At 49.1% G+C, this 21163-nt stretch overlaps 75 non-coding genes across 75 annotated transcripts; all 75 read right to left on the bottom strand.

The window, feature by feature from the left end:
* Positions 1–140: 140 nt before the first annotated feature.
* TRNAI-AAU (transfer RNA isoleucine (anticodon AAU)) lies at positions 141–215 on the bottom strand. Its single transcript has one exon. It is a non-coding gene; the product is annotated as a tRNA-Ile (tRNA).
* Positions 216–565: 350 nt separating this feature from the next.
* Positions 566–639, bottom strand: TRNAI-AAU (transfer RNA isoleucine (anticodon AAU)). Its single transcript has one exon. It is a non-coding gene; the product is annotated as a tRNA-Ile (tRNA).
* A 137-nt stretch (positions 640–776) lies between these two features.
* TRNAI-AAU (transfer RNA isoleucine (anticodon AAU)) lies at positions 777–850 on the bottom strand. Its single transcript has one exon. It is a non-coding gene; the product is annotated as a tRNA-Ile (tRNA).
* Positions 851–987: 137 nt separating this feature from the next.
* TRNAI-AAU (transfer RNA isoleucine (anticodon AAU)) lies at positions 988–1061 on the bottom strand. The gene has a single exon. It is a non-coding gene; the product is annotated as a tRNA-Ile (tRNA).
* A 138-nt stretch (positions 1062–1199) lies between these two features.
* TRNAI-AAU (transfer RNA isoleucine (anticodon AAU)) lies at positions 1200–1273 on the bottom strand. The gene has a single exon. It is a non-coding gene; the product is annotated as a tRNA-Ile (tRNA).
* Positions 1274–1410: 137 nt separating this feature from the next.
* Positions 1411–1485, bottom strand: TRNAI-AAU (transfer RNA isoleucine (anticodon AAU)). The gene has a single exon. It is a non-coding gene; the product is annotated as a tRNA-Ile (tRNA).
* A 348-nt stretch (positions 1486–1833) lies between these two features.
* On the bottom strand, positions 1834–1908 carry TRNAI-GAU (transfer RNA isoleucine (anticodon GAU)). The gene has a single exon. It is a non-coding gene; the product is annotated as a tRNA-Ile (tRNA).
* A 348-nt stretch (positions 1909–2256) lies between these two features.
* On the bottom strand, positions 2257–2330 carry TRNAI-AAU (transfer RNA isoleucine (anticodon AAU)). The gene has a single exon. It is a non-coding gene; the product is annotated as a tRNA-Ile (tRNA).
* Positions 2331–2467: 137 nt separating this feature from the next.
* TRNAI-AAU (transfer RNA isoleucine (anticodon AAU)) lies at positions 2468–2541 on the bottom strand. Its single transcript has one exon. It is a non-coding gene; the product is annotated as a tRNA-Ile (tRNA).
* Positions 2542–2952: 411 nt separating this feature from the next.
* TRNAI-AAU (transfer RNA isoleucine (anticodon AAU)) lies at positions 2953–3026 on the bottom strand. The gene has a single exon. It is a non-coding gene; the product is annotated as a tRNA-Ile (tRNA).
* A 137-nt stretch (positions 3027–3163) lies between these two features.
* On the bottom strand, positions 3164–3237 carry TRNAI-AAU (transfer RNA isoleucine (anticodon AAU)). The gene has a single exon. It is a non-coding gene; the product is annotated as a tRNA-Ile (tRNA).
* Positions 3238–3581: 344 nt separating this feature from the next.
* Positions 3582–3655, bottom strand: TRNAI-AAU (transfer RNA isoleucine (anticodon AAU)). The gene has a single exon. It is a non-coding gene; the product is annotated as a tRNA-Ile (tRNA).
* Positions 3656–3792: 137 nt separating this feature from the next.
* On the bottom strand, positions 3793–3866 carry TRNAI-AAU (transfer RNA isoleucine (anticodon AAU)). Its single transcript has one exon. It is a non-coding gene; the product is annotated as a tRNA-Ile (tRNA).
* Positions 3867–4003: 137 nt separating this feature from the next.
* On the bottom strand, positions 4004–4077 carry TRNAI-AAU (transfer RNA isoleucine (anticodon AAU)). The gene has a single exon. It is a non-coding gene; the product is annotated as a tRNA-Ile (tRNA).
* Positions 4078–4213: 136 nt separating this feature from the next.
* TRNAI-AAU (transfer RNA isoleucine (anticodon AAU)) lies at positions 4214–4287 on the bottom strand. Its single transcript has one exon. It is a non-coding gene; the product is annotated as a tRNA-Ile (tRNA).
* A 347-nt stretch (positions 4288–4634) lies between these two features.
* On the bottom strand, positions 4635–4709 carry TRNAI-AAU (transfer RNA isoleucine (anticodon AAU)). The gene has a single exon. It is a non-coding gene; the product is annotated as a tRNA-Ile (tRNA).
* A 139-nt stretch (positions 4710–4848) lies between these two features.
* Positions 4849–4922, bottom strand: TRNAI-AAU (transfer RNA isoleucine (anticodon AAU)). The gene has a single exon. It is a non-coding gene; the product is annotated as a tRNA-Ile (tRNA).
* Positions 4923–5059: 137 nt separating this feature from the next.
* On the bottom strand, positions 5060–5133 carry TRNAI-AAU (transfer RNA isoleucine (anticodon AAU)). The gene has a single exon. It is a non-coding gene; the product is annotated as a tRNA-Ile (tRNA).
* Positions 5134–5693: 560 nt separating this feature from the next.
* TRNAI-AAU (transfer RNA isoleucine (anticodon AAU)) lies at positions 5694–5767 on the bottom strand. Its single transcript has one exon. It is a non-coding gene; the product is annotated as a tRNA-Ile (tRNA).
* Positions 5768–5904: 137 nt separating this feature from the next.
* On the bottom strand, positions 5905–5978 carry TRNAI-AAU (transfer RNA isoleucine (anticodon AAU)). The gene has a single exon. It is a non-coding gene; the product is annotated as a tRNA-Ile (tRNA).
* A 138-nt stretch (positions 5979–6116) lies between these two features.
* On the bottom strand, positions 6117–6190 carry TRNAI-AAU (transfer RNA isoleucine (anticodon AAU)). The gene has a single exon. It is a non-coding gene; the product is annotated as a tRNA-Ile (tRNA).
* A 137-nt stretch (positions 6191–6327) lies between these two features.
* TRNAI-AAU (transfer RNA isoleucine (anticodon AAU)) lies at positions 6328–6401 on the bottom strand. The gene has a single exon. It is a non-coding gene; the product is annotated as a tRNA-Ile (tRNA).
* Positions 6402–6750: 349 nt separating this feature from the next.
* Positions 6751–6824, bottom strand: TRNAI-AAU (transfer RNA isoleucine (anticodon AAU)). The gene has a single exon. It is a non-coding gene; the product is annotated as a tRNA-Ile (tRNA).
* A 137-nt stretch (positions 6825–6961) lies between these two features.
* On the bottom strand, positions 6962–7036 carry TRNAI-AAU (transfer RNA isoleucine (anticodon AAU)). The gene has a single exon. It is a non-coding gene; the product is annotated as a tRNA-Ile (tRNA).
* A 138-nt stretch (positions 7037–7174) lies between these two features.
* TRNAI-AAU (transfer RNA isoleucine (anticodon AAU)) lies at positions 7175–7248 on the bottom strand. Its single transcript has one exon. It is a non-coding gene; the product is annotated as a tRNA-Ile (tRNA).
* Positions 7249–7598: 350 nt separating this feature from the next.
* TRNAI-AAU (transfer RNA isoleucine (anticodon AAU)) lies at positions 7599–7672 on the bottom strand. Its single transcript has one exon. It is a non-coding gene; the product is annotated as a tRNA-Ile (tRNA).
* A 348-nt stretch (positions 7673–8020) lies between these two features.
* TRNAI-AAU (transfer RNA isoleucine (anticodon AAU)) lies at positions 8021–8094 on the bottom strand. The gene has a single exon. It is a non-coding gene; the product is annotated as a tRNA-Ile (tRNA).
* Positions 8095–8231: 137 nt separating this feature from the next.
* On the bottom strand, positions 8232–8305 carry TRNAI-AAU (transfer RNA isoleucine (anticodon AAU)). Its single transcript has one exon. It is a non-coding gene; the product is annotated as a tRNA-Ile (tRNA).
* A 139-nt stretch (positions 8306–8444) lies between these two features.
* On the bottom strand, positions 8445–8518 carry TRNAI-AAU (transfer RNA isoleucine (anticodon AAU)). The gene has a single exon. It is a non-coding gene; the product is annotated as a tRNA-Ile (tRNA).
* A 137-nt stretch (positions 8519–8655) lies between these two features.
* Positions 8656–8729, bottom strand: TRNAI-AAU (transfer RNA isoleucine (anticodon AAU)). Its single transcript has one exon. It is a non-coding gene; the product is annotated as a tRNA-Ile (tRNA).
* A 137-nt stretch (positions 8730–8866) lies between these two features.
* Positions 8867–8940, bottom strand: TRNAI-AAU (transfer RNA isoleucine (anticodon AAU)). Its single transcript has one exon. It is a non-coding gene; the product is annotated as a tRNA-Ile (tRNA).
* Positions 8941–9077: 137 nt separating this feature from the next.
* TRNAI-AAU (transfer RNA isoleucine (anticodon AAU)) lies at positions 9078–9151 on the bottom strand. The gene has a single exon. It is a non-coding gene; the product is annotated as a tRNA-Ile (tRNA).
* Positions 9152–9288: 137 nt separating this feature from the next.
* On the bottom strand, positions 9289–9362 carry TRNAI-AAU (transfer RNA isoleucine (anticodon AAU)). Its single transcript has one exon. It is a non-coding gene; the product is annotated as a tRNA-Ile (tRNA).
* Positions 9363–9708: 346 nt separating this feature from the next.
* TRNAI-AAU (transfer RNA isoleucine (anticodon AAU)) lies at positions 9709–9783 on the bottom strand. Its single transcript has one exon. It is a non-coding gene; the product is annotated as a tRNA-Ile (tRNA).
* Positions 9784–10133: 350 nt separating this feature from the next.
* On the bottom strand, positions 10134–10207 carry TRNAI-AAU (transfer RNA isoleucine (anticodon AAU)). Its single transcript has one exon. It is a non-coding gene; the product is annotated as a tRNA-Ile (tRNA).
* A 137-nt stretch (positions 10208–10344) lies between these two features.
* On the bottom strand, positions 10345–10418 carry TRNAI-AAU (transfer RNA isoleucine (anticodon AAU)). The gene has a single exon. It is a non-coding gene; the product is annotated as a tRNA-Ile (tRNA).
* A 137-nt stretch (positions 10419–10555) lies between these two features.
* Positions 10556–10629, bottom strand: TRNAI-AAU (transfer RNA isoleucine (anticodon AAU)). The gene has a single exon. It is a non-coding gene; the product is annotated as a tRNA-Ile (tRNA).
* Positions 10630–10767: 138 nt separating this feature from the next.
* TRNAI-AAU (transfer RNA isoleucine (anticodon AAU)) lies at positions 10768–10841 on the bottom strand. The gene has a single exon. It is a non-coding gene; the product is annotated as a tRNA-Ile (tRNA).
* Positions 10842–10978: 137 nt separating this feature from the next.
* Positions 10979–11053, bottom strand: TRNAI-AAU (transfer RNA isoleucine (anticodon AAU)). Its single transcript has one exon. It is a non-coding gene; the product is annotated as a tRNA-Ile (tRNA).
* A 348-nt stretch (positions 11054–11401) lies between these two features.
* On the bottom strand, positions 11402–11476 carry TRNAI-GAU (transfer RNA isoleucine (anticodon GAU)). The gene has a single exon. It is a non-coding gene; the product is annotated as a tRNA-Ile (tRNA).
* A 348-nt stretch (positions 11477–11824) lies between these two features.
* On the bottom strand, positions 11825–11898 carry TRNAI-AAU (transfer RNA isoleucine (anticodon AAU)). The gene has a single exon. It is a non-coding gene; the product is annotated as a tRNA-Ile (tRNA).
* Positions 11899–12035: 137 nt separating this feature from the next.
* Positions 12036–12109, bottom strand: TRNAI-AAU (transfer RNA isoleucine (anticodon AAU)). Its single transcript has one exon. It is a non-coding gene; the product is annotated as a tRNA-Ile (tRNA).
* Positions 12110–12455: 346 nt separating this feature from the next.
* TRNAI-AAU (transfer RNA isoleucine (anticodon AAU)) lies at positions 12456–12529 on the bottom strand. The gene has a single exon. It is a non-coding gene; the product is annotated as a tRNA-Ile (tRNA).
* A 137-nt stretch (positions 12530–12666) lies between these two features.
* Positions 12667–12741, bottom strand: TRNAI-AAU (transfer RNA isoleucine (anticodon AAU)). The gene has a single exon. It is a non-coding gene; the product is annotated as a tRNA-Ile (tRNA).
* Positions 12742–12878: 137 nt separating this feature from the next.
* TRNAI-AAU (transfer RNA isoleucine (anticodon AAU)) lies at positions 12879–12952 on the bottom strand. Its single transcript has one exon. It is a non-coding gene; the product is annotated as a tRNA-Ile (tRNA).
* A 137-nt stretch (positions 12953–13089) lies between these two features.
* On the bottom strand, positions 13090–13163 carry TRNAI-AAU (transfer RNA isoleucine (anticodon AAU)). Its single transcript has one exon. It is a non-coding gene; the product is annotated as a tRNA-Ile (tRNA).
* Positions 13164–13300: 137 nt separating this feature from the next.
* Positions 13301–13374, bottom strand: TRNAI-AAU (transfer RNA isoleucine (anticodon AAU)). The gene has a single exon. It is a non-coding gene; the product is annotated as a tRNA-Ile (tRNA).
* A 346-nt stretch (positions 13375–13720) lies between these two features.
* On the bottom strand, positions 13721–13795 carry TRNAI-AAU (transfer RNA isoleucine (anticodon AAU)). The gene has a single exon. It is a non-coding gene; the product is annotated as a tRNA-Ile (tRNA).
* Positions 13796–14145: 350 nt separating this feature from the next.
* On the bottom strand, positions 14146–14219 carry TRNAI-AAU (transfer RNA isoleucine (anticodon AAU)). Its single transcript has one exon. It is a non-coding gene; the product is annotated as a tRNA-Ile (tRNA).
* A 137-nt stretch (positions 14220–14356) lies between these two features.
* TRNAI-AAU (transfer RNA isoleucine (anticodon AAU)) lies at positions 14357–14430 on the bottom strand. Its single transcript has one exon. It is a non-coding gene; the product is annotated as a tRNA-Ile (tRNA).
* Positions 14431–14567: 137 nt separating this feature from the next.
* Positions 14568–14641, bottom strand: TRNAI-AAU (transfer RNA isoleucine (anticodon AAU)). Its single transcript has one exon. It is a non-coding gene; the product is annotated as a tRNA-Ile (tRNA).
* A 138-nt stretch (positions 14642–14779) lies between these two features.
* On the bottom strand, positions 14780–14853 carry TRNAI-AAU (transfer RNA isoleucine (anticodon AAU)). The gene has a single exon. It is a non-coding gene; the product is annotated as a tRNA-Ile (tRNA).
* Positions 14854–14990: 137 nt separating this feature from the next.
* TRNAI-AAU (transfer RNA isoleucine (anticodon AAU)) lies at positions 14991–15065 on the bottom strand. Its single transcript has one exon. It is a non-coding gene; the product is annotated as a tRNA-Ile (tRNA).
* Positions 15066–15413: 348 nt separating this feature from the next.
* On the bottom strand, positions 15414–15488 carry TRNAI-GAU (transfer RNA isoleucine (anticodon GAU)). The gene has a single exon. It is a non-coding gene; the product is annotated as a tRNA-Ile (tRNA).
* A 348-nt stretch (positions 15489–15836) lies between these two features.
* TRNAI-AAU (transfer RNA isoleucine (anticodon AAU)) lies at positions 15837–15910 on the bottom strand. Its single transcript has one exon. It is a non-coding gene; the product is annotated as a tRNA-Ile (tRNA).
* A 137-nt stretch (positions 15911–16047) lies between these two features.
* TRNAI-AAU (transfer RNA isoleucine (anticodon AAU)) lies at positions 16048–16121 on the bottom strand. Its single transcript has one exon. It is a non-coding gene; the product is annotated as a tRNA-Ile (tRNA).
* Positions 16122–16467: 346 nt separating this feature from the next.
* TRNAI-AAU (transfer RNA isoleucine (anticodon AAU)) lies at positions 16468–16541 on the bottom strand. Its single transcript has one exon. It is a non-coding gene; the product is annotated as a tRNA-Ile (tRNA).
* A 137-nt stretch (positions 16542–16678) lies between these two features.
* Positions 16679–16753, bottom strand: TRNAI-AAU (transfer RNA isoleucine (anticodon AAU)). The gene has a single exon. It is a non-coding gene; the product is annotated as a tRNA-Ile (tRNA).
* A 137-nt stretch (positions 16754–16890) lies between these two features.
* TRNAI-AAU (transfer RNA isoleucine (anticodon AAU)) lies at positions 16891–16964 on the bottom strand. The gene has a single exon. It is a non-coding gene; the product is annotated as a tRNA-Ile (tRNA).
* A 351-nt stretch (positions 16965–17315) lies between these two features.
* TRNAI-AAU (transfer RNA isoleucine (anticodon AAU)) lies at positions 17316–17389 on the bottom strand. The gene has a single exon. It is a non-coding gene; the product is annotated as a tRNA-Ile (tRNA).
* A 137-nt stretch (positions 17390–17526) lies between these two features.
* On the bottom strand, positions 17527–17601 carry TRNAI-GAU (transfer RNA isoleucine (anticodon GAU)). The gene has a single exon. It is a non-coding gene; the product is annotated as a tRNA-Ile (tRNA).
* Positions 17602–17737: 136 nt separating this feature from the next.
* TRNAI-AAU (transfer RNA isoleucine (anticodon AAU)) lies at positions 17738–17811 on the bottom strand. Its single transcript has one exon. It is a non-coding gene; the product is annotated as a tRNA-Ile (tRNA).
* Positions 17812–17948: 137 nt separating this feature from the next.
* On the bottom strand, positions 17949–18023 carry TRNAI-GAU (transfer RNA isoleucine (anticodon GAU)). Its single transcript has one exon. It is a non-coding gene; the product is annotated as a tRNA-Ile (tRNA).
* A 136-nt stretch (positions 18024–18159) lies between these two features.
* TRNAI-AAU (transfer RNA isoleucine (anticodon AAU)) lies at positions 18160–18232 on the bottom strand. Its single transcript has one exon. It is a non-coding gene; the product is annotated as a tRNA-Ile (tRNA).
* Positions 18233–18371: 139 nt separating this feature from the next.
* Positions 18372–18445, bottom strand: TRNAI-AAU (transfer RNA isoleucine (anticodon AAU)). Its single transcript has one exon. It is a non-coding gene; the product is annotated as a tRNA-Ile (tRNA).
* A 350-nt stretch (positions 18446–18795) lies between these two features.
* TRNAI-AAU (transfer RNA isoleucine (anticodon AAU)) lies at positions 18796–18869 on the bottom strand. Its single transcript has one exon. It is a non-coding gene; the product is annotated as a tRNA-Ile (tRNA).
* Positions 18870–19218: 349 nt separating this feature from the next.
* Positions 19219–19293, bottom strand: TRNAI-AAU (transfer RNA isoleucine (anticodon AAU)). The gene has a single exon. It is a non-coding gene; the product is annotated as a tRNA-Ile (tRNA).
* A 136-nt stretch (positions 19294–19429) lies between these two features.
* Positions 19430–19503, bottom strand: TRNAI-AAU (transfer RNA isoleucine (anticodon AAU)). Its single transcript has one exon. It is a non-coding gene; the product is annotated as a tRNA-Ile (tRNA).
* Positions 19504–19640: 137 nt separating this feature from the next.
* On the bottom strand, positions 19641–19715 carry TRNAI-GAU (transfer RNA isoleucine (anticodon GAU)). Its single transcript has one exon. It is a non-coding gene; the product is annotated as a tRNA-Ile (tRNA).
* A 136-nt stretch (positions 19716–19851) lies between these two features.
* TRNAI-GAU (transfer RNA isoleucine (anticodon GAU)) lies at positions 19852–19926 on the bottom strand. Its single transcript has one exon. It is a non-coding gene; the product is annotated as a tRNA-Ile (tRNA).
* Positions 19927–20062: 136 nt separating this feature from the next.
* On the bottom strand, positions 20063–20136 carry TRNAI-AAU (transfer RNA isoleucine (anticodon AAU)). The gene has a single exon. It is a non-coding gene; the product is annotated as a tRNA-Ile (tRNA).
* A 137-nt stretch (positions 20137–20273) lies between these two features.
* Positions 20274–20348, bottom strand: TRNAI-AAU (transfer RNA isoleucine (anticodon AAU)). The gene has a single exon. It is a non-coding gene; the product is annotated as a tRNA-Ile (tRNA).
* A 139-nt stretch (positions 20349–20487) lies between these two features.
* On the bottom strand, positions 20488–20561 carry TRNAI-AAU (transfer RNA isoleucine (anticodon AAU)). The gene has a single exon. It is a non-coding gene; the product is annotated as a tRNA-Ile (tRNA).
* A 139-nt stretch (positions 20562–20700) lies between these two features.
* Positions 20701–20774, bottom strand: TRNAI-AAU (transfer RNA isoleucine (anticodon AAU)). Its single transcript has one exon. It is a non-coding gene; the product is annotated as a tRNA-Ile (tRNA).
* Positions 20775–20912: 138 nt separating this feature from the next.
* On the bottom strand, positions 20913–20986 carry TRNAI-AAU (transfer RNA isoleucine (anticodon AAU)). Its single transcript has one exon. It is a non-coding gene; the product is annotated as a tRNA-Ile (tRNA).
* Between the last annotated feature and the right edge of the window lie 177 nt (positions 20987–21163).

The raw sequence follows: 21163 nt of genomic DNA, 5'->3' as shown, positions 1-21163 counted from the left end.
GGCCGGAGTAGCGAGTGCGGCTTCTAACGCTTGGCTTACGCCTTCGGTACACACTCGGTCATCATCAATAAATTGGTCTTTAAATTGTCTAGCTACACACCCGACAGCTGGTGACGGCCAGTAGAACACAATAAAAATACTGGCCTGCGCAGCGATTGAACCTACGACCTTCGCGTTATTAGCACGAACGCTCTAACCTACTGAGCTAGCTGGCCGGAGTAGCAAGTCCGGCTTCTAACACTGGGCATACGCCTTGGGTACACATTCGGTCATCATCAATAAATTGGTCTTTAAATTGTCTAGCTACACACCCGACACCATCTGACGGGCAGTAGAACACAACAAAAGCACTGGTCTGCGCAGCGATCGAACCTACGACCTTCGCGTTATAAGCACGGACGCTCTAACCGACTGAGCTAGCTGGCCGGAGTAGAAAGTCCGGCTTCTAACACTGGGCATACGCCTTCGGTACACATTCGGTCATCATCAATAAATTGGTCTTTAAATTGTCTAGCTACACACCCGACACCAGGTGACGGCCAGTAGAACATAATAAAAAAAATACTGGATTGCGCAGGGATCGAACCTACGACCTTCGCGTTATTAGCACGATGCTCAAACCGACTGAGCTAGCATGCCGGAGTAGCGAGTGTGGCTTCTAACATTGAGCATACGCCTTCGGTACACATTCGGTCATCATGAATAAATAGGTCTTCAAATTTACTAGCTATACACCCGACACCAGGTGACGGCCAGTAGAACACAATAAAAAATACTGGCCTGCGCAGGGATCGAACCTACGACCTTCGCGTTATTAGCACGACGCTCTAACCGACTGAGCTAGCAGGCCGGAGTAGCGAGTGCGGCTTCTAACACTGGGAATACATCTTCGGTACACATTCGGTCATCATCAATAAATTGGTCTTTAAATTGTCTAGCTACACACCCGACACCTGGTGGCGGCCAGTAGAACACAATAAAAAATACTGGCTTGCGCAGGGATCGAACCTACGACCTTCGCGTTATTAGAACGACGCTCTAACCGACTGAGCTAGCAGGCCGGAGTAGCGAGTGTGGCTTCTAACACTGGGAATACATCTTCGGTACACATTCGGTTGTCATCAATAAATCGGTCTTTAAATTGTCTAGCTACACACCCGACACCAGGTGACGGCCAGTAGAACATAATAAAAAAATAATGGCCTGCGCAGAGATCGAACCTACGACCTTCGCGTTATTAGCACGACGCTCTAACCGACTGAGCTAGCAGGCCGGAGTAGCGAGTGCGGCTTCTGACACTGGGAATACATCTTCGGTACACATTCGGTTGTCATCAATAAATCGGTCTTTAAATTGTCTAGCTACACACCCGACACCAGATGACGGCTAGTAAAACACAACAAAAAGTACTGGCCTGCGCAGCGATCGAACCTACGACCTTCGCGTTATTAGCACGAACGCTCTAACCGACTGAGCTAGCTGGCCGGAGTAGGAAGTCCGGCTTCTAACACTGGGCCTATGCCTTTGGTGCATATTCGGTCATCATCAATAAATTGGTCTTTAAATTTACTAGCTACACACGCGACACCTGGTGACGGCCAGTAGAACACAATAAAAAGTACTGGCCTTCGCATGATCGAACCTACGACCTTCGCGTTATTAGCACGACGCTCTAACCGACTGAGCTAGCTGGCCGGAGTAGCAGGTCCGGCTTCTAACACTGGGCTTACCAGCCTTCGGTACAAATTAGGTCATCATCATAAATTGGTCTTTAAATTGTCTAGCTACACACCCGAAACCTGGTGACGGCCAGTAGAACACAATAAAAAATACTGGCTTGCGCAGGGATCGAACCTACGACCTTCGCGTTATCAGCACGAGCGCTCTAACTGACTGAGCTAGCTGGCCGGAGTAGCAAGTCCGGCTTCTAACACTGGCCATACGCCTTCGGTACACATTCGGTCATCATCAATAAATTGGTCTTTGAATTGTCTAGCTACACACGCGACACCAGGTGACGGCCAGTAGAACACAATAAAAAGTACTGGCCTTCGCAGTGAACGAACCTACGACCTTCGCGTTATTAGCACGACGCTCTAACCGACTGAGCTAGCTGGCCGGAGTAGCAAGTCCGGCTTCTAACACTGGGCATACCAGCCTTCGGTACACATTCGGTCATCATCATAAATTGGTCTTTAAATTGTCTAGCTACACACCCGACACCTGGTGACGGCCAGTAGAACACAATAAAAATACTGGCTTGCGCAGGGATCGAACCTACGACCCTCGCGTTATTAGCACGACGCTCTAACCGACTGAGCTAGCAGTCCGGAGTAGCGAGTGTGGCTTCTAACACTGGGCATACGCCTTTGGTGCATATTCGGTCATCATCAATAAATTGGTCTTTAAATTTACTAGCAATACACCCGACACCAGAAGACGGCCAGTAGAACACAACAAAAAGTACTGGCCTGCGCAGCAATCGAACCTACGACCTTCGCGTTATTAGCACGACGCTCTATCCGACTGAGCTAGCTGGCCGGAGTACAAGTCTGGCTTCTAACACTGGGCATACGCCTTCGGTACACATTCTGTCATCTTCAATAAATTGGTCTTTAAATTGTCTATACACACGCGACACCAGGTGACGGCCAGTAGAACACAATAAAAAGTACTGGCCTTCGCAGTGATCGAACCTATGACCTTCGCGTTATTAGCACGACGCTCTAACCGACTGAGCTAGCTGGCCGGAGTAGCAAGTCTGGCTTCTAACACTGGGAATACATCTTCGGTACACATTCGGTTGTCATCAATAAATCGGTCTTTAAATTGTCTAGCTACACACCCGACACCAGGTGACGGCCAGTAGTCATCATCAATAAATTGGTCTTTAAATTGTCTAGATACACACCCGACACCAAGTGACGGCCAGTAAAACACAATAAAAAATACTGGCCTGCGCAGGAATCGAACCTAAGACCTTCGCGTTATTAGCACGACGCTCTAACCGACTGAGCTAGCTGGCCGCAGTAGCGAGTGCGGCTTCTAACACTGGGCATACGCCTTCGGTACACATTCGGTCATTATCAATAAATTGGTCTTTAAAATGTCTAGCTGCACACCCGACACCAGGTGACGGCCAGTAGAACACAATAAAAAGTACTGGCCTGCGCAGGGATCTAACCTACGACCTTCGCGTTATTAGCACGACGCTCTAACCGACTGAGCTAGAAGGCTGGAGTAGCGAGTGCTGCTTCTAACACTGGGCATACGCCTCGGTACACATTCGGTCATCATCAATAAATTGGTCTTTAAATTGTCTAGCTACACACGAGACACCAGGTAACGGCCAGTAGAACACAATGAAAAGTACTGGCCTGCGGGGGGATCGAACCTACGACCTTCGCGTTATTAGCACGACGCTCTAACCTTTTGAGTTAGCAGGCCGGAGTTGCCAGTGCGGCTTCTAACACTGGGCATACGCCTTCGGTACACATTCGGTCATCATCAATAAATTGGTCTTTAAAAGTTCTCGCTACACACCCGACACCAGGTGACGGAGTAGAACACAATAAATGTACTGGCCTGCGCAGGCATCGAACCTAAGACTTTCGCGTTATTAGCACGATGCTCTAACCGACTGAGCTAGCAGGCCGCAGTAGCGAGTGCAGCTTCTAACACTGGGCATACGCCTTCCGTACACATTCGGTCATCATCAATAAATTGGTCTTTAAATTGTCTAGCTACACACCCGACACCAGGTGACGGCCAGTAGAAAACAATAAAAAGTACTGTCCTGCGCAGGAATCGAACCTACTACCTTCGCGTTATTAGCACGACGCTATAACCGACTGAGCTAACAGGCCGGAGTAGCGAGCGCGGCTTCTAACACTGGGCATACATCTTCGGTACACATTCGGTCATCATCAATAAATTGATCTTTAAATTGTCTAGCTACACACCCGACACCAGGTGACGGCCAGTAGAACACAATAAAAAGTACTGTCCTGCGCAGGGATCGAACCTACGACCTTGGCGTTATTAGCACGACGCTCTAACCGACTGAGCAATCAGGCCAGAGTAGCGAGTGTGGCTTCTAACACTGGGATTACGCCTTCGGTACACATTCGGTCATCATCAATATATTGGTCTTAAATATTCTAGCTACACACCCGACACCACGTGACGGCCAGTAGAACACAATAAAAAGGACTGTCCTGCGCAGGAATCGAACCTACTACCTTCGCGTTATTAGCACGACGCTCTAACCGACTGAGCTAACAGGCCGGAGTAGCGAGCGCGGCTTCTAACACTGGGCATAAATCTTCGGTAACTTTCGGTCATCATCAATAAATTGGTCTTTAAATTGTCTAGCTACACACCCGACACCAGGTGACGGCCAGTAGAACACAATAAAAAAGTACTGTCCTGCGCAGAGATCGAACCTACGACCTTCGCCTTATTAGCACGACGCTCTAACCGACTGAGCTAACAGGCCGGAGTAGCGAGCGCGGCTTCTAACACTGGGCATACATCTTCGGTACACATTCGGTCATCATCAATAAATTGATCTTTAAATTGTCTAGCTACACACCCGACAGCTGGTGACGGCCAGTAGAACACAATAAAAATACTGGCCTGCGCAGCGATTGAACCTACGACCTTCGCGTTATTAGCACGAACGCTCTAACCTACTGAGCTAGCTGGCCGGAGTAGCAAGTCCGGCTTCTAACACTGGGCATACGCCTTCGGTACACATTCGGTCATCATCAAAAAAATGGTCTTTAAATTGTCTAGCTACACACCCGACACCAGGTGACGGCCAGTAGAACATAATAAAAAAAATACTGGATTGCGCAGGGATCGAACCTACGACCTTCGCGTTATTAGCACGATGCTCAAACCGACTGAGCTAGCATGCCGGAGTAGCGAGTGTGGCTTCTAACATTGAGCATACGCCTTCGCTACACATTCGGTCATCATGAATAAATAGGTCTTTAAATTTACTAGCTATACACCCGACACCAGGTGACGGCCAGAAGAACACAATAAAAAATACTGGCCTGCGCAGGGATCGAACCTACGACCTTCGCGTTATTAGCACGATGCTCTAACCCACTGAGCTAGCAGGCCGGAGTAGCGAGTGCGGCTTCTAACACTGGGAATACATCTTCGGTACACATTGGGTCATCATCAATAAATTGGTCTTTAAATTGTCTAGCTACACAGCCGACACCAGGTGACGGCCAGTAGAACACAACAAAAAGTACTGGCCTGCGCAGTGATCGAACCTACGACCTTCGCGTTATCAGCACGAACGCTCTAACTGACTGAGCTAGCTGGCCAGAGTAGCAACTCCGGCTTCTAACACTGGCCATACGCCTTCGGTACACATTCGGTCATCATCAATAAATTGGTCTTTAAATTGTCTAGCTACACACGCGACACCAGGTGACGGCCAGTAGAACACAATAAAAAGTACTGGCCTTCGCAGCGAACGAACCTACGACCTTCGCGTTATTAGCACGACGCTCTAACCGACTGAGCTAGCTGGCCGGAGTAGCAAGTCCGGCTTCTAACACTGGGCATACCAGCCTTCGGTACACATTCGGTCATCATCATAAATTGGTCTTTAAATTGTCTAGCTACACACCCGACACCTGGTGACGGCCAGTAGAACACAATAAAAATACTGGCTTGCGCAGGGATCGAACCTACGACCCTCGCGTTATTAGCACGACGCTCTAACCGACTGAGCTAGCAGTCCGGAGTAGCGAGTGTGGCTTCTAACACTGGGCATACGCCTTTGGTGCATATTCGGTCATCATCAATAAATTGGTCTTTAAATTTACTAGCTACACACGCGACACCTGGTGACGGCCAGTAGAACACAATAAAAAGTACTGGCCTTCGCAGTGATCGAACCTACGACCTTCGCGTTATTAGCACGACGCTCTAACCGACTGAGCTAGCTGGCCGGAGTAGCAGGTCCGGCTTCTAACACTGGGCTTACCAGCCTTCGGTACAAATTAGGTCATCATCATAAATTGGTCTTTAAATTGTCTAGCTACACACCCGAAACCTGGTGACGGCCAGTAGAACACAATAAAAAATACTGGCTTGCGCAGGGATCGAACCTACGACCTTCGCGTTATTAGCACGACGCTCTAACCGACTGAGCTAGCAGGCCGGAGTAGCGAGTGTGGCTTCTAACACTGGGCATACGCCTTCAGTGCATATTCGGTCATCATCAATAAATTGGTCTTTAAATTTACTAGCAATACACCCGACACCAGAAGACGGCCAGTAGAACACAACAAAAAGTACTGGCCTGCGCAGCAATCGAACCTACGACCTTCGCGTTATTAGCACGACGCTCTATCCGACTGAGCTAGCTGGCCGGAGTAGCAAGTCTGGCTTCTAACACTGGGCATACGCCTTCGGTACACATTCTGTCATCTTCAATAAATTGGTCTTTAAATTGTCTAGCTACACACGCGACACCAGGTGACGGCCAGTAGAACACAATAAAAAACACTGGCCTTCGCAGTGATCGAACCTATGACCTTCGCGTTATTAGCACGACGCTCTAACCGACTGAGCTAGCTGGCCGGAGTAGCAAGTCTGGCTTCTAACACTGGGAATACATCTTCGGTACACATTCGGTTGTCATCAATAAATCGGTCTTTAAATTGTCTAGCTACACACCCGACACCAAGTGACGGCCAGTAGAACATAATAAAAAAATAATGGCCTGCGCAGGGATCGAACCTACGACCTTCGCGTTATTAGCACGACGCTCTAACCGACTGAGCTAGCAGGCCGGAGTAGCGAGTGCGGCTTCTGACACTGGGAATACATCTTCGGTACACATTCGGTTGTCATCAATAAATCGGTCTTTAAATTGTCTAGCTACACACCCGACACCAGATGACGGCTAGTAAAACACAACAAAAAGTACTGGCCTGCGCAGCGATCGAACCTACGACCTTCGCGTTATTAGCACGAACGCTCTAACCGACTGAGCTAGCTGGCCGGAGTAGGAAGTCCGGCTTCTAACACTGGGCCTACGCCTTCGGTACACATTCGGTCATCATCAATAAATTGGTCTTTAAATTGTCTAGCTACACATCCGACACCAGGTGACGGCCAGTAGAACATAATAAAAAAATACTGGCCTGCACAGGGATCGAACCTACGACATTCGCGTCATTAGCACGAGGCTCTAACCGACTGAGCTAGCAGGCCGGAGTAGCGAGTGCGGCTTTTAATCTGGGCATTCGCCTTCGGTACAGATTCGGTCATCATCATAAATTGGTCTTTAAATTGTGTAGCTACACACCCGACACCAGGTGACGGCCAGTAGAACACATTAAAAAAATACTAGCCTGCGCAGGGATCGCACCTACGACCTTCGCGTTAATAGCACGAACGCTCTAACCGACCGAGCTAGCTGGCCGGAGTAGGAAGTCCGGCTTCTAACACTGGGCATACGCCTTCGGTACACATTCGGTCATCATCAATAAATTGGTCTTTAAATTGTCTAGCTACACACCCGACACCAGGTGACGGCCAGTAGAACATAATAAAAAAAATACTGGCCTGCGCAGGGATCGAACCTACGACCTTCGCGTTATTAGCACGACGCTCTAACCGACTGAGCTAGCAGGCCAGAGTAGCGAGTGCGGCTTCTAACACTGGCCATACGCCTTCCGTACACATATTGTCACCATCAATAAATTGGTATTTAAATTGTCTAGCTACACACGCGACACCAGGTGACGGCCAGTAGAACACAACAAAAAGTATTGGCCTGCGCAGCGATAGAACCTACGACCTTCGCGTTATCAGCACGAACGCTCTACCCGACTGAGCTAGCTGGCCGGAGTAGCAAGATCGGCTTCTAACACTGGCCATACGCCTTCGGTACACATTCGGTCATCATCAATAAATTGGTCTTTAATTTGTCTAGCTACACACCCGACACCAGGTGACGGCCAGTAGAACACAATAAAAATACTGGCCTGCGCAGGGATCGCACCTACGACCTTCGCGTTATTAGCACGACGCTCTAACCGACTGAGCTAGCAGGCCAGAGTAGCGAGTGCGGCTTCTAACACTGGCCATACGCCTTTGATGCATATTCGGTCATCATCAATAAATTGGTCTTTAAATTTACTAGCTACACACGCGACACCTGGTGACGGCCAGTAGAACACAATAAAAAGTACTGGCCTTCGCAGTGATCGAACCTACGACCTTCGCGTTATTAGCACGATGCTCTAACCGACTGAGCTAGCTGGCCGGAGTAGCAGGTCCGGCTTCTAACACTGGGCTTACCAGCCTTCGGTACAAATTAGGTCATCATCATAAATTGGTGTTTAAATTGTCTAGCTACACACCCGACACCTGGTGACGGCCAGTAGAACACAATAAAAAAATACTGGCTTGCGCACGGATCGAACCTACGACCTTCGCGTTATTAGCACGACGCTCTAACCGACTGAGCTAGCAGGCCAGAGTAGCGAGTGCGGCTTCTAACACTGGCCATACGCCTTCCGTACACATATTGTCACCATCAATAAATTGGTATTTAAATTGTCTAGCTACACACGCGACACCAGGTGACGGCCAGTAGAACACAACAAAAAGTACTGGCCTGCTCAGCGATCGAACCTACGACCTTCGCGTTATTAGCACGACGCTCTAACCGACTGAGCTAGCAGGCCGCAGTAGCGAGTGCGGCTTCTAACACTGGGCATACGCCTTCGGTACACATTCGGTCATCATCAATAAATTGGTCTTTAAAATGTCTAGCTGCACACCCGACACCAGGTGACGGCCAGTAGAACACAATAAAAAGTACTGGCCTGCGCAGGGATCTAACCTACTACCTTCGCGTTATTAGCACGACGCTATAACCGACTGAGCTAACAGGCCGGAGTAGCGAGCGCGGCTTCTAACACTGGGCATACATCTTCGGTACACATTCGGTCATCATCAATAAATTGATCTTTAAATTGTCTAGCTACACACCCGACACCAGGTGACGGCCAGTAGAACACAATAAAAAGTACTGTCCTGCGCAGGGATCGAACCTACGACCTTGGCGTTATTAGCACGACGCTCTAACCGACTGAGCAATCAGGCCAGAGTAGCGAGTGTGGCTTCTAACACTGGGATTACGCCTTCGGTACACATTCGGTCATCATCAATATATTGGTCTTTAAATATTCTAGCTACACACCCGACACCACGTGACGGCCAGTAGAACACAATAAAAAGGACTGTCCTGCGCAGGAATCGAACCTACTACCTTCGCGTTATTAGCACGACGCTCTAACCGACTGAGCTAACCGGCCGGAGTAGCGAGCGCGGCTTCTAACACTGGGCATACATCTTCGGTAACTTTCGGTCATCATCAATAAATTGGTCTTTAAATTGTCTAGCTACACACCCGACACCAGGTGACGGCCAGTAGAACACAATAAAAAGTACTGTCCTGCGCAGAGATCGAACCTACGACCTTCGCCTTATTAGCACGACGCTCTAACCGACTGAGCTATCAGGCCGGAGTAGCGAGTGCGGCTTCTAACGCTTGGCTTACGCCTTCGGTACACACTCGGTCATCATCAATAAATTGGTCTTTAAATTGTCTAGCTACACACCCGACAGCTGGTGACGGCCAGTAGAACACAATAAAAATACTGGCCTGCGCAGCGATTGAACCTACGACCTTCGCGTTATTAGCACGAACGCTCTAACCTACTGAGCTAGCTGGCCGGAGTAGCAAGTCCGGCTTCTAACACTGGGCATACGCCTTGGGTACACATTCGGTCATCATCAATAAATTGGTCTTTAAATTGTCTAGCTACACACCCGACACCATCTGACGGGCAGTAGAACACAACAAAAGCACTGGTCTGCGCAGCGATCGAACCTACGACCTTCGCGTTATAAGCACGGACGCTCTAACCGACTGAGCTAGCTGGCCGGAGTAGAAAGTCCGGCTTCTAACACTGGGCATACGCCTTCGGTACACATTCGGTCATCATCAATAAATTGGTCTTTAAATTGTCTAGCTACACACCCGACACCAGGTGACGGCCAGTAGAACATAATAAAAAAAATACTGGATTGCGCAGGGATCGAACCTACGACCTTCGCGTTATTAGCACGATGCTCAAACCGACTGAGCTAGCATGCCGGAGTAGCGAGTGTGGCTTCTAACATTGAGCATACGCCTTCGGTACACATTCGGTCATCATGAATAAATAGGTCTTCAAATTTACTAGCTATACACCCGACACCAGGTGACGGCCAGTAGAACACAATAAAAAATACTGGCCTGCGCAGGGATCGAACCTACGACCTTCGCGTTATTAGCACGACGCTCTAACCGACTGAGCTAGCAGGCCGGAGTAGCGAGTGCGGCTTCTAACACTGGGAATACATCTTCGGTACACATTCGGTCATCATCAATAAATTGGTCTTTAAATTGTCTAGCTACACACCCGACACCTGGTGGCGGCCAGTAGAACACAATAAAAAATACTGGCTTGCGCAGGGATCGAACCTACGACCTTCGCGTTATTAGAACGACGCTCTAACCGACTGAGCTAGCAGGCCGGAGTAGCGAGTGTGGCTTCTAACACTGGGAATACATCTTCGGTACACATTCGGTTGTCATCAATAAATCGGTCTTTAAATTGTCTAGCTACACACCCGACACCAGGTGACGGCCAGTAGAACATAATAAAAAAATAATGGCCTGCGCAGAGATCGAACCTACGACCTTCGCGTTATTAGCACGACGCTCTAACCGACTGAGCTAGCAGGCCGGAGTAGCGAGTGCGGCTTCTGACACTGGGAATACATCTTCGGTACACATTCGGTTGTCATCAATAAATCGGTCTTTAAATTGTCTAGCTACACACCCGACACCAGATGACGGCTAGTAAAACACAACAAAAAGTACTGGCCTGCGCAGCGATCGAACCTACGACCTTCGCGTTATTAGCACGAACGCTCTAACCGACTGAGCTAGCTGGCCGGAGTAGGAAGTCCGGCTTCTAACACTGGGCCTATGCCTTTGGTGCATATTCGGTCATCATCAATAAATTGGTCTTTAAATTTACTAGCTACACACGCGACACCTGGTGACGGCCAGTAGAACACAATAAAAAGTACTGGCCTTCGCATGATCGAACCTACGACCTTCGCGTTATTAGCACGACGCTCTAACCGACTGAGCTAGCTGGCCGGAGTAGCAGGTCCGGCTTCTAACACTGGGCTTACCAGCCTTCGGTACAAATTAGGTCATCATCATAAATTGGTCTTTAAATTGTCTAGCTACACACCCGAAACCTGGTGACGGCCAGTAGAACACAATAAAAAATACTGGCTTGCGCAGGGATCGAACCTACGACCTTCGCGTTATCAGCACGAGCGCTCTAACTGACTGAGCTAGCTGGCCGGAGTAGCAAGTCCGGCTTCTAACACTGGCCATACGCCTTCGGTACACATTCGGTCATCATCAATAAATTGGTCTTTGAATTGTCTAGCTACACACGCGACACCAGGTGACGGCCAGTAGAACACAATAAAAAGTACTGGCCTTCGCAGTGAACGAACCTACGACCTTCGCGTTATTAGCACGACGCTCTAACCGACTGAGCTAGCTGGCCGGAGTAGCAAGTCCGGCTTCTAACACTGGGCATACCAGCCTTCGGTACACATTCGGTCATCATCATAAATTGGTCTTTAAATTGTCTAGCTACACACCCGACACCTGGTGACGGCCAGTAGAACACAATAAAAATACTGGCTTGCGCAGGGATCGAACCTACGACCCTCGCGTTATTAGCACGACGCTCTAACCGACTGAGCTAGCAGTCCGGAGTAGCGAGTGTGGCTTCTAACACTGGGCATACGCCTTTGGTGCATATTCGGTCATCATCAATAAATTGGTCTTTAAATTTACTAGCAATACACCCGACACCAGAAGACGGCCAGTAGAACACAACAAAAAGTACTGGCCTGCGCAGCAATCGAACCTACGACCTTCGCGTTATTAGCACGACGCTCTATCCGACTGAGCTAGCTGGCCGGAGTACAAGTCTGGCTTCTAACACTGGGCATACGCCTTCGGTACACATTCTGTCATCTTCAATAAATTGGTCTTTAAATTGTCTATACACACGCGACACCAGGTGACGGCCAGTAGAACACAATAAAAAGTACTGGCCTTCGCAGTGATCGAACCTATGACCCTCGCGTTATTAGCACGACGCTCTAACCGACTGAGCTAGCTGGCCGGAGTAGCAAGTCTGGCTTCTAACACTGGGAATACATCTTCGGTACACATTCGGTTGTCATCAATAAATCGGTCTTTAAATTGTCTAGCTACACACCCGACACCAGGTGACGGCCAGTAGAACATAATAAAAAAATAATGGCCTGCGCAGAGATCGAACCTACGACCTTCGCGTTATTAGCACGACGCTCTAACCGACTGAGCTAGCAGGCCGGAGTAGCGAGTGCGGCTTCTGACACTGGGAATACATCTTCGGTACACATTCGGTTGTCATCAATAAATCGGTCTTTAAATTGTCTAGCTACACACCCGACACCAGATGACGGCTAGTAAAACACAACAAAAAGTACTGGCCTGCGCAGCGATCGAACCTACGACCTTCGCGTTATTAGCACGAACGCTCTAACCGACTGAGCTAGCTGGCCGGAGTAGGAAGTCCGGCTTCTAACACTGGGCCTACGCCTTCGGTACACATTCGGTCATCATCAATAAATTGGTCTTTAAAATGTCTAGCTGCACACCCGACACCAGGTGACGGCCAGTAGAACACAATAAAAAGTACTGGCCTGCGCAGGGATCTAACCTACTACCTTCGCGTTATTAGCACGACGCTATAACCGACTGAGCTAACAGGCCGGAGTAGCGAGCGCGGCTTCTAACACTGGGCATACATCTTCGGTACACATTCGGTCATCATCAATAAATTGATCTTTAAATTGTCTAGCTACACACCCGACACCAGGTGACGGCCAGTAGAACACAATAAAAAGTACTGTCCTGCGCAGGGATCGAACCTACGACCTTGGCGTTATTAGCACGACGCTCTAACCGACTGAGCAATCAGGCCAGAGTAGCGAGTGTGGCTTCTAACACTGGGATTACGCCTTCGGTACACATTCGGTCATCATCAATATATTGGTCTTTAAATATTCTAGCTACACACCCGACACCACGTGACGGCCAGTAGAACACAATAAAAAGGACTGTCCTGCGCAGGAATCGAACCTACTACCTTCGCGTTATTAGCACGACGCTCTAACCGACTGAGCTAACCGGCCGGAGTAGCGAGCGCGGCTTCTAACACTGGGCATACATCTTCGGTAACTTTCGGTCATCATCAATAAATTGGTCTTTAAATTGTCTAGCTACACACCCGACACCAGGTGACGGCCAGTAGAACACAATAAAAAGTACTGTCCTGCGCAGAGATCGAACCTACGACCTTCGCCTTATTAGCACGACGCTCTAACCGACTGAGCTATCAGGCCGGAGTAGCGAGTGCGGCTTCTAACGCTTGGCTTACGCCTTCGGTACACACTCGGTCATCATCAATAAATTGGTCTTTAAATTGTCTAGCTACACACCCGACAGCTGGTGACGGCCAGTAGAACACAATAAAAATACTGGCCTGCGCAGCGATTGAACCTACGACCTTCGCGTTATTAGCACGAACGCTCTAACCTACTGAGCTAGCTGGCCGGAGTAGCAAGTCCGGCTTCTAACACTGGGCATACGCCTTGGGTACACATTCGGTCATCATCAATAAATTGGTCTTTAAATTGTCTAGCTACACACCCGACACCATCTGACGGGCAGTAGAACACAACAAAAGCACTGGTCTGCGCAGCGATCGAACCTACGACCTTCGCGTTATAAGCACGGACGCTCTAACCGACTGAGCTAGCTGGCCGGAGTAGAAAGTCCGGCTTCTAACACTGGGCATACGCCTTCGGTACACATTCGGTCATCATCAATAAATTGGTCTTTAAATTGTCTAGCTACACACCCGACACCAGGTGACGGCCAGTAGAACATAATAAAAAAAATACTGGATTGCGCAGGGATCGAACCTACGACCTTCGCGTTATTAGCACGATGCTCAAACCGACTGAGCTAGCATGCCGGAGTAGCGAGTGTGGCTTCTAACATTGAGCATACGCCTTCGGTACACATTCGGTCATCATGAATAAATAGGTCTTCAAATTTACTAGCTATACACCCGACACCAGGTGACGGCCAGTAGAACACAATAAAAAATACTGGCCTGCGCAGGGATCGAACCTACGACCTTCGCGTTATTAGCACGACGCTCTAACCGACTGAGCTAGCAGGCCGGAGTAGCGAGTGCGGCTTCTAACACTGGGAATACATCTTCGGTACACATTCGGTCATCATCAATAAATTGGTCTTTAAATTGTCTAGCTACACACCCGACACCTGGTGGCGGCCAGTAGAACACAATAAAAAATACTGGCTTGCGCAGGGATCGAACCTACGACCTTCGCGTTATTAGAACGACGCTCTAACCGACTGAGCTAGCAGGCCGGAGTAGCGAGTGTGGCTTCTAACACTGGGAATACATCTTCGGTACACATTCGGTTGTCATCAATAAATCGGTCTTTAAATTGTCTAGCTACACACCCGACACCAGGTGACGGCCAGTAGAACATAATAAAAAAATAATGGCCTGCGCAGAGATCGAACCTACGACCTTCGCGTTATTAGCACGACGCTCTAACCGACTGAGCTAGCAGGCCGGAGTAGCGAGTGCGGCTTCTGACACTGGGAATACATCTTCGGTACACATTCGGTTGTCATCAATAAATCGGTCTTTAAATTGTCTAGCTACACACCCGACACCAGATGACGGCTAGTAAAACACAACAAAAAGTACTGGCCTGCGCAGCGATCGAACCTACGACCTTCGCGTTATTAGCACGAACGCTCTAACCGACTGAGCTAGCTGGCCGGAGTAGGAAGTCCGGCTTCTAACACTGGGCCTATGCCTTTGGTGCATATTCGGTCATCATCAATAAATTGGTCTTTAAATTTACTAGCTACACACGCGACACCTGGTGACGGCCAGTAGAACACAATAAAAAGTACTGGCCTTCGCATAATCGAACCTACGACCTTCGCGTTATTAGCACGACGCTCTAACCGACTGAGCTAGCTGGCCGGAGTAGCAGGTCCGGCTTCTAACACTGGGCTTACCAGCCTTCGGTACAAATTAGGTCATCATCATAAATTGGTCTTTAAATTGTCTAGCTACACACCCGAAACCTGGTGACGGCCAGTAGAACACAATAAAAAATACTGGCTTGCGCAGGGATCGAACCTACGACCTTCGCGTTATCAGCACGAGCGCTCTAACTGACTGAGCTAGCTGGCCGGAGTAGCAAGTCCGGCTTCTAACACTGGCCATACGCCTTCGGTACACATTCGGTCATCATCAATAAATTGGTCTTTGAATTGTCTAGCTACACACGCGACACCAGGTGACGGCCAGTAGAACACAATAAAAAGTACTGGCCTTCGCAGTGAACGAACCTACGACCTTCGCGTTATTAGCACGACGCTCTAACCGACTGAGCTAGCTGGCCGGAGTAGCAAGTCCGGCTTCTAACACTGGGCATACCAGCCTTCGGTACACATTCGGTCATCATCATAAATTGGTCTTTAAATTGTCTAGCTACACACCCGACACCTGGTGACGGCCAGTAGAACACAATAAAAATACTGGCTTGCGCAGGGATCGAACCTACGACCCTCGCGTTATTAGCACGACGCTCTAACCGACTGAGCTAGCAGTCCGGAGTAGCGAGTGTGGCTTCTAACACTGGGCATACGCCTTTGGTGCATATTCGGTCATCATCAATAAATTGGTCTTTAAATTTACTAGCAATACACCCGACACCAGAAGACGGCCAGTAGAACACAACAAAAAGTACTGGCCTGCGCAGCAATCGAACCTACGACCTTCGCGTTATTAGCACGACGCTCTATCCGACTGAGCTAGCTGGCCGGAGTACAAGTCAGGCTTCTAACACTGGGCATACGCCTTCGGTACACATTCTGTCATCTTCAATAAATTGGTCTTTAAATTGTCTATACACACGCGACACCAGGTGACGGCCAGTAGAACACAATAAAAAGTACTGGCCTTCGCAGTGATCGAACCTATGACCCTCGCGTTATTAGCACGACGCTCTAACCGACTGAGCTAGCTGGCCGGAGTAGCAAGTCTGGCTTCTAACACTGGGAATACATCTTCGGTACACATTCGGTTGTCATCAATAAATCGGTCTTTAAATTGTCTAGCTACACACCCGACACCAGGTGACGGCCAGTAGAACATAATAAAAAAATAATGGCCTGCGCAGAGATCGAACCTACGACCTTCGCGTTATTAGCACGACGCTCTAACCGACTGAGCTAGCAGGCCGGAGTAGCGAGTGCGGCTTCTGACACTGGGAATACATCTTCGGTACACATTCGGTTGTCATCAATAAATCGGTCTTTAAATTGTCTAGCTACACACCCGACACCAGATGACGGCTAGTAAAACACAACAAAATGTACTGGCCTGCGCAGCGATCGAACCTACGACCTTCGCGTTATTAGCACGAACGCTCTAACCGACTGAGCTAGCTGGCCGGAGTAGGAAGTCCGGCTTCTAACACTGGGCCTACGCCTTCGGTACACATTCGGTCATCATCAATAAATTGGTCTTTAAATTGTCTAGCTACACATCCGACACCAGGTGACGGCCAGTAGAACATAATAAAAAATACTGGCCTGCACAGGGATCGAACCTACGACATTCGCGTCATTAGCACGACGCTCTAACCGACTGAGCTAGCAGGCCGGAGTAGCGAGTGCGGCTTCTAAATCTGGGCATTCGCCTTCGGTACAGATTCGGTCATCATCATAAATTGGTCTTTAAATTGTGTAGCTACACACCCGACACCAGGTGACGGCCAGTAGAACACAATAAAAAAATACTGGCCTGCGCAGGGATCGCACCTACGACCTTCGCGTTAATAGCACGAACGCTCTAACCGACCGAGCTAGCTGGCCGGAGTAGGAAGTCCGGCTTCTAACACTGGGCATACGCCTTCGGTACACATTCGGTCATCATCAATAAATTGGTCTTTAAATTGTCTAGCTACACACCCGACACCAGGTGACGGCCAGTAGAACATAATAAAAAAAATACTGGCCTGCGCAGGGATCGAACCTACGACCTTCGCGTTATTAGCACGACGCTCTAACCGACTGAGCTAGCAGGCCAGAGTAGCGAGTGCGGCTTCTAACACTGGCCATACGCCTTCCGTACAGATATTGTCACCATCAATAAATTGGTATTTAAATTGTCTAGCTACACACGCGACACCAGGTGACGGCCAGTAGAACACAACAAAAAGTACTGGCCTGCGCAGCGATCGAACCTACGACCTTCGCGTTATCAGCACGAACGCTCTACCCGACTGAGCTAGCTGGCCGGAGTAGCAAGATCGGCTTCTAACACTGGCCATACGCCTTCGGTACACATTCGGTCATCATCAATAAATTGGTCTTTAAATTGTCTAGCTACACACCCGACACCAGGTGACGGCCAGTAGAACACAATAAAAATACTGGCCTGCGCAGGGATCGCACCTACGACCTTCGCGTTATTAGCACGACGCTCTAACCGACTGAGCTAGCAGGCCAGAGTAGCGAGTGCGGCTTCTAACACTGGCCATACGCCTTCCGTACACATATTGTCACCATCAATAAATTGGTATTTAAATTGTCTAGCTACACACGCGACACTAGGTGACGGCCAGTAGAACACAACAAAAAGTACTGGCCTGCGCAGCGATCGAACCTACGACCTTCGCGTTATCAGCACGAACGCTCTACCCGACTGAGCTAGCTGGCCTGAGTAGCAAGATCGACTTCTAACACTGGCCATACGCCTTCGGTACACATTCGGTCATCATCAATAAATTGGTCTTTAAATTGTCTAGCTACACACCCGACACCAGGTGACGGCCAGTAGAACACAATAAAAATACTGTCCTGCGCAGGGATCGAACCTACGACCTTCGCGTTATTAGCACGACGCTCTAACCGACTGAGCTAGCAGTCCGGAGTAGCGAGTGTGGCTTCTAACACTGGGAATACATCTTCGGTACACATTCGGTTGTCATCAATAAATCGGTCTTTAAATTGTCTAGCTACACACCCGACACCAGGTGACGGCCAGTAGAACATAATAAAAAAATAATGGCCTGCGCAGGGATCGAACCTACGACCTTCGCGTTATTAGCACGACGCTCTAACCGACTGAGCTAGCAGGCCGGAGTAGCGAGTGCGGCTTCTGACACTGGGAATACATCTTCGGTACACATTCGGTTGTCATCAATCAATCGGTCTTTAAATTGTCTAGCAACACACCCGACACCAGATGACGGCTAGTAAAACACAACAAAAAGTACTGGCCTGCGCAGCGATCGAACCTATGACCTTCGCGTTATTAGCATGAACGCTCTAACCGACTGAGCTAGCTGGCCGGAGTAGGAAGTCCGGCTTCTAACACAGGGCCTACGCCTTCGGTACACATTCGGTCATCATCAATAAATTGGTCTTTAAATTGTCTAGGTGCACATCCGACACCAGGTGACGGCCAGTAGAACATAATAAAAAAATACTGGCCTGCGCAGGGATCGAACCTACGACATTCGCGTTATTAGCGCGACGCTCTAACCGACTGAGCTAGCAGGCCGGAGTAGCGAGTGCGGCTTCTAAATCTGGGCATTCGCCTTCGGTACAGATTCGGTCATCATCATAAATTGGTCTTTAAATTGTCTAGCTACACACCCGACACCAGGTGACGGCCAGTAGAACACAATAAAAAAATACTAGCCTGCGCAGGGATCGCACCTACGACCTTCGCGTTAATAGCACGAATGCTCTAACCGACTGAGCTAGCTGGCCGGAGTAGCGAGTGCGGCTTCTAAATCTGGGCATTCGCCTTCGGTACAGATTCGGTCATCATCATAAATTGGTCTTTAAATTGTCTAGCTACACACCCGACACCAGGTGACGGCCAGTAGAACACAATAAAAAAATACTAGCCTGCGCAGGGATCGCACCTACGACCTTCGCGTTATTAGCACGAACGCTCTAACCGACTGAGCTAGCTGGCCGGATTAGGAAGTCCGGCTTCTAACACTGGCCATACGCCTTCGGTACACATTCGGTCATCATCAATAAATTGGTCTTTAAATTGTCTAGCTACACACCCAACACCAGGTGACGGCCAGTAGAACACAATAAAAATCCTGGCCTGCGCAGGGATCGCACCTACGACCTTCGCGTTATTAGCACGACGCTCTAACCGACTGAGCTAGCAGGCCAGAGTAGCGAGTGCGGCTTCTAACACTGGCCATACGCCTTCCGTACACATATTGTCACCATCAATAAATTGGTATTTAAATTGTCTAGCTACACACGCGACACCAGGTGACGGCCAGTAGAACACAACAAAAAGTACTGGCCTGCGCAGCGATCGAACCTACGACCTTCGCGTTATCAGCACGAACGCTCTACCCGACTGAGCTAGCTGGCCGGAGTAGCAAGATCGGCTTCTAACACTGGCCATACGCCTTCGGTACACATTCGGTCATCATCAATAAATTGTTCTTTAAATTGTCTAGCTACACACCCGACACCAGGTGACGGCCAGTAGAACACAATAAAAATACTGGCCTGCGCAGGGATCGCACCTACGACCTTCGCGTTATCAGCACGAACGCTCTAACCGACTGAGCTAGCTGGCCGGAGTAGGAAGTCCGGCTTCTAACACTGGGCATACGCCTTCGGTACACATTCAGTCATCATCATAAATTGGTCTTTAAATTGTCTAGCTACACACCCGACACCAGGTGACGGCCAGTAGAACACAATAAAAAATACTGGCCTGCGCAGGGATCGAACCTACGACATTCGCGTTATTAGCACGACGCTCTAACCGACTGAGCTAGCAGGCCGGAGTAGCGCGTGCGGCTTCTAAATCTGGGCATTCGCCTTCGGTACAGATTCGGTCATCATCATAAATTGGTCTTTAAATTGTCTAGCTACACACCCGACACAAGGTGACGGCCAGTAGAACACAATAAAAAAATACTAGCCTGCGCAGGGATCGCACCTACGACCTTCGCGTTATTAGCACGAACGCTCTAACCGACTGAGCTAGCTGGCCGGATTAGGAAGTCCGGCTTCTAACACTGGGCATACTCCTTCGGTACACATTCGGTCATCATCAATAAATTGGTCTTTAAATTGTCTAGCTACACACCCGACAGTAGGTGACGGCCAGTAGAACATAATAAAAAAAATACTGGCCTGCGCAGGGATCGAACCTACGACCTTCGCGTTATTAGCACGACGCTCTAACCGACTGAGCTAGCAGGCCCCAGTAGTGAGCGTGGCTTCTAACACTGGGCATACGCCTTCCGTACACATTCTGTTATCATCAATAAATTGGTCTTTAAATTGTCTAGCTACACATCCGACACCAGGTGACGGCCAGTAGAACATAATAAAAAAAATACTGCCCTGCGCAGTGATCGAACCTACGACCTTCGCGTTATTAGCGCGACGCTCTAACCGACTGAGCTAGCTGGCCGGAGTAGCAAGACCGGCTTCTAACACTAGGCTTACCAGCCTTCGGTACACATTCGGTCATCATCATAAATTGGTCTTTAAATTGTCTAGCTACACACCCGACACCTGGTGACGGCCAGTAGAACACAATAGAAAATACTGGCTTGCACAGGGATCGAACCTACGACCTTCGCGTTATTAGGACGACGCTCTAACCGACTGAGCTAGCAGGTCGGAGTAGGGAGTGTGGCTTCTAACACTGGGCATACGCCTTCGGTGCATATTCGGTCATCATCAATAAATTGGTCTTTATATTTACTAGCAATACACCCCACACCAGAAGACGGCCAGTAGACCACAACAAAAAGTACTGGCCTGCGCAGCGATCGAACCTACGACCTTCGCGTTATT

The sequence above is a fragment of the Rhipicephalus microplus genome, chromosome X (assembly GCF_043290135.1).
Source record: "Rhipicephalus microplus isolate Deutch F79 chromosome X, USDA_Rmic, whole genome shotgun sequence".
In the NCBI taxonomy this organism is placed as follows: domain Eukaryota; kingdom Metazoa; phylum Arthropoda; class Arachnida; order Ixodida; family Ixodidae; genus Rhipicephalus; species Rhipicephalus microplus.
Note: the sequence above shows the minus strand (reverse complement) of the source record. Positions and strands in the feature narration are given on the sequence as shown.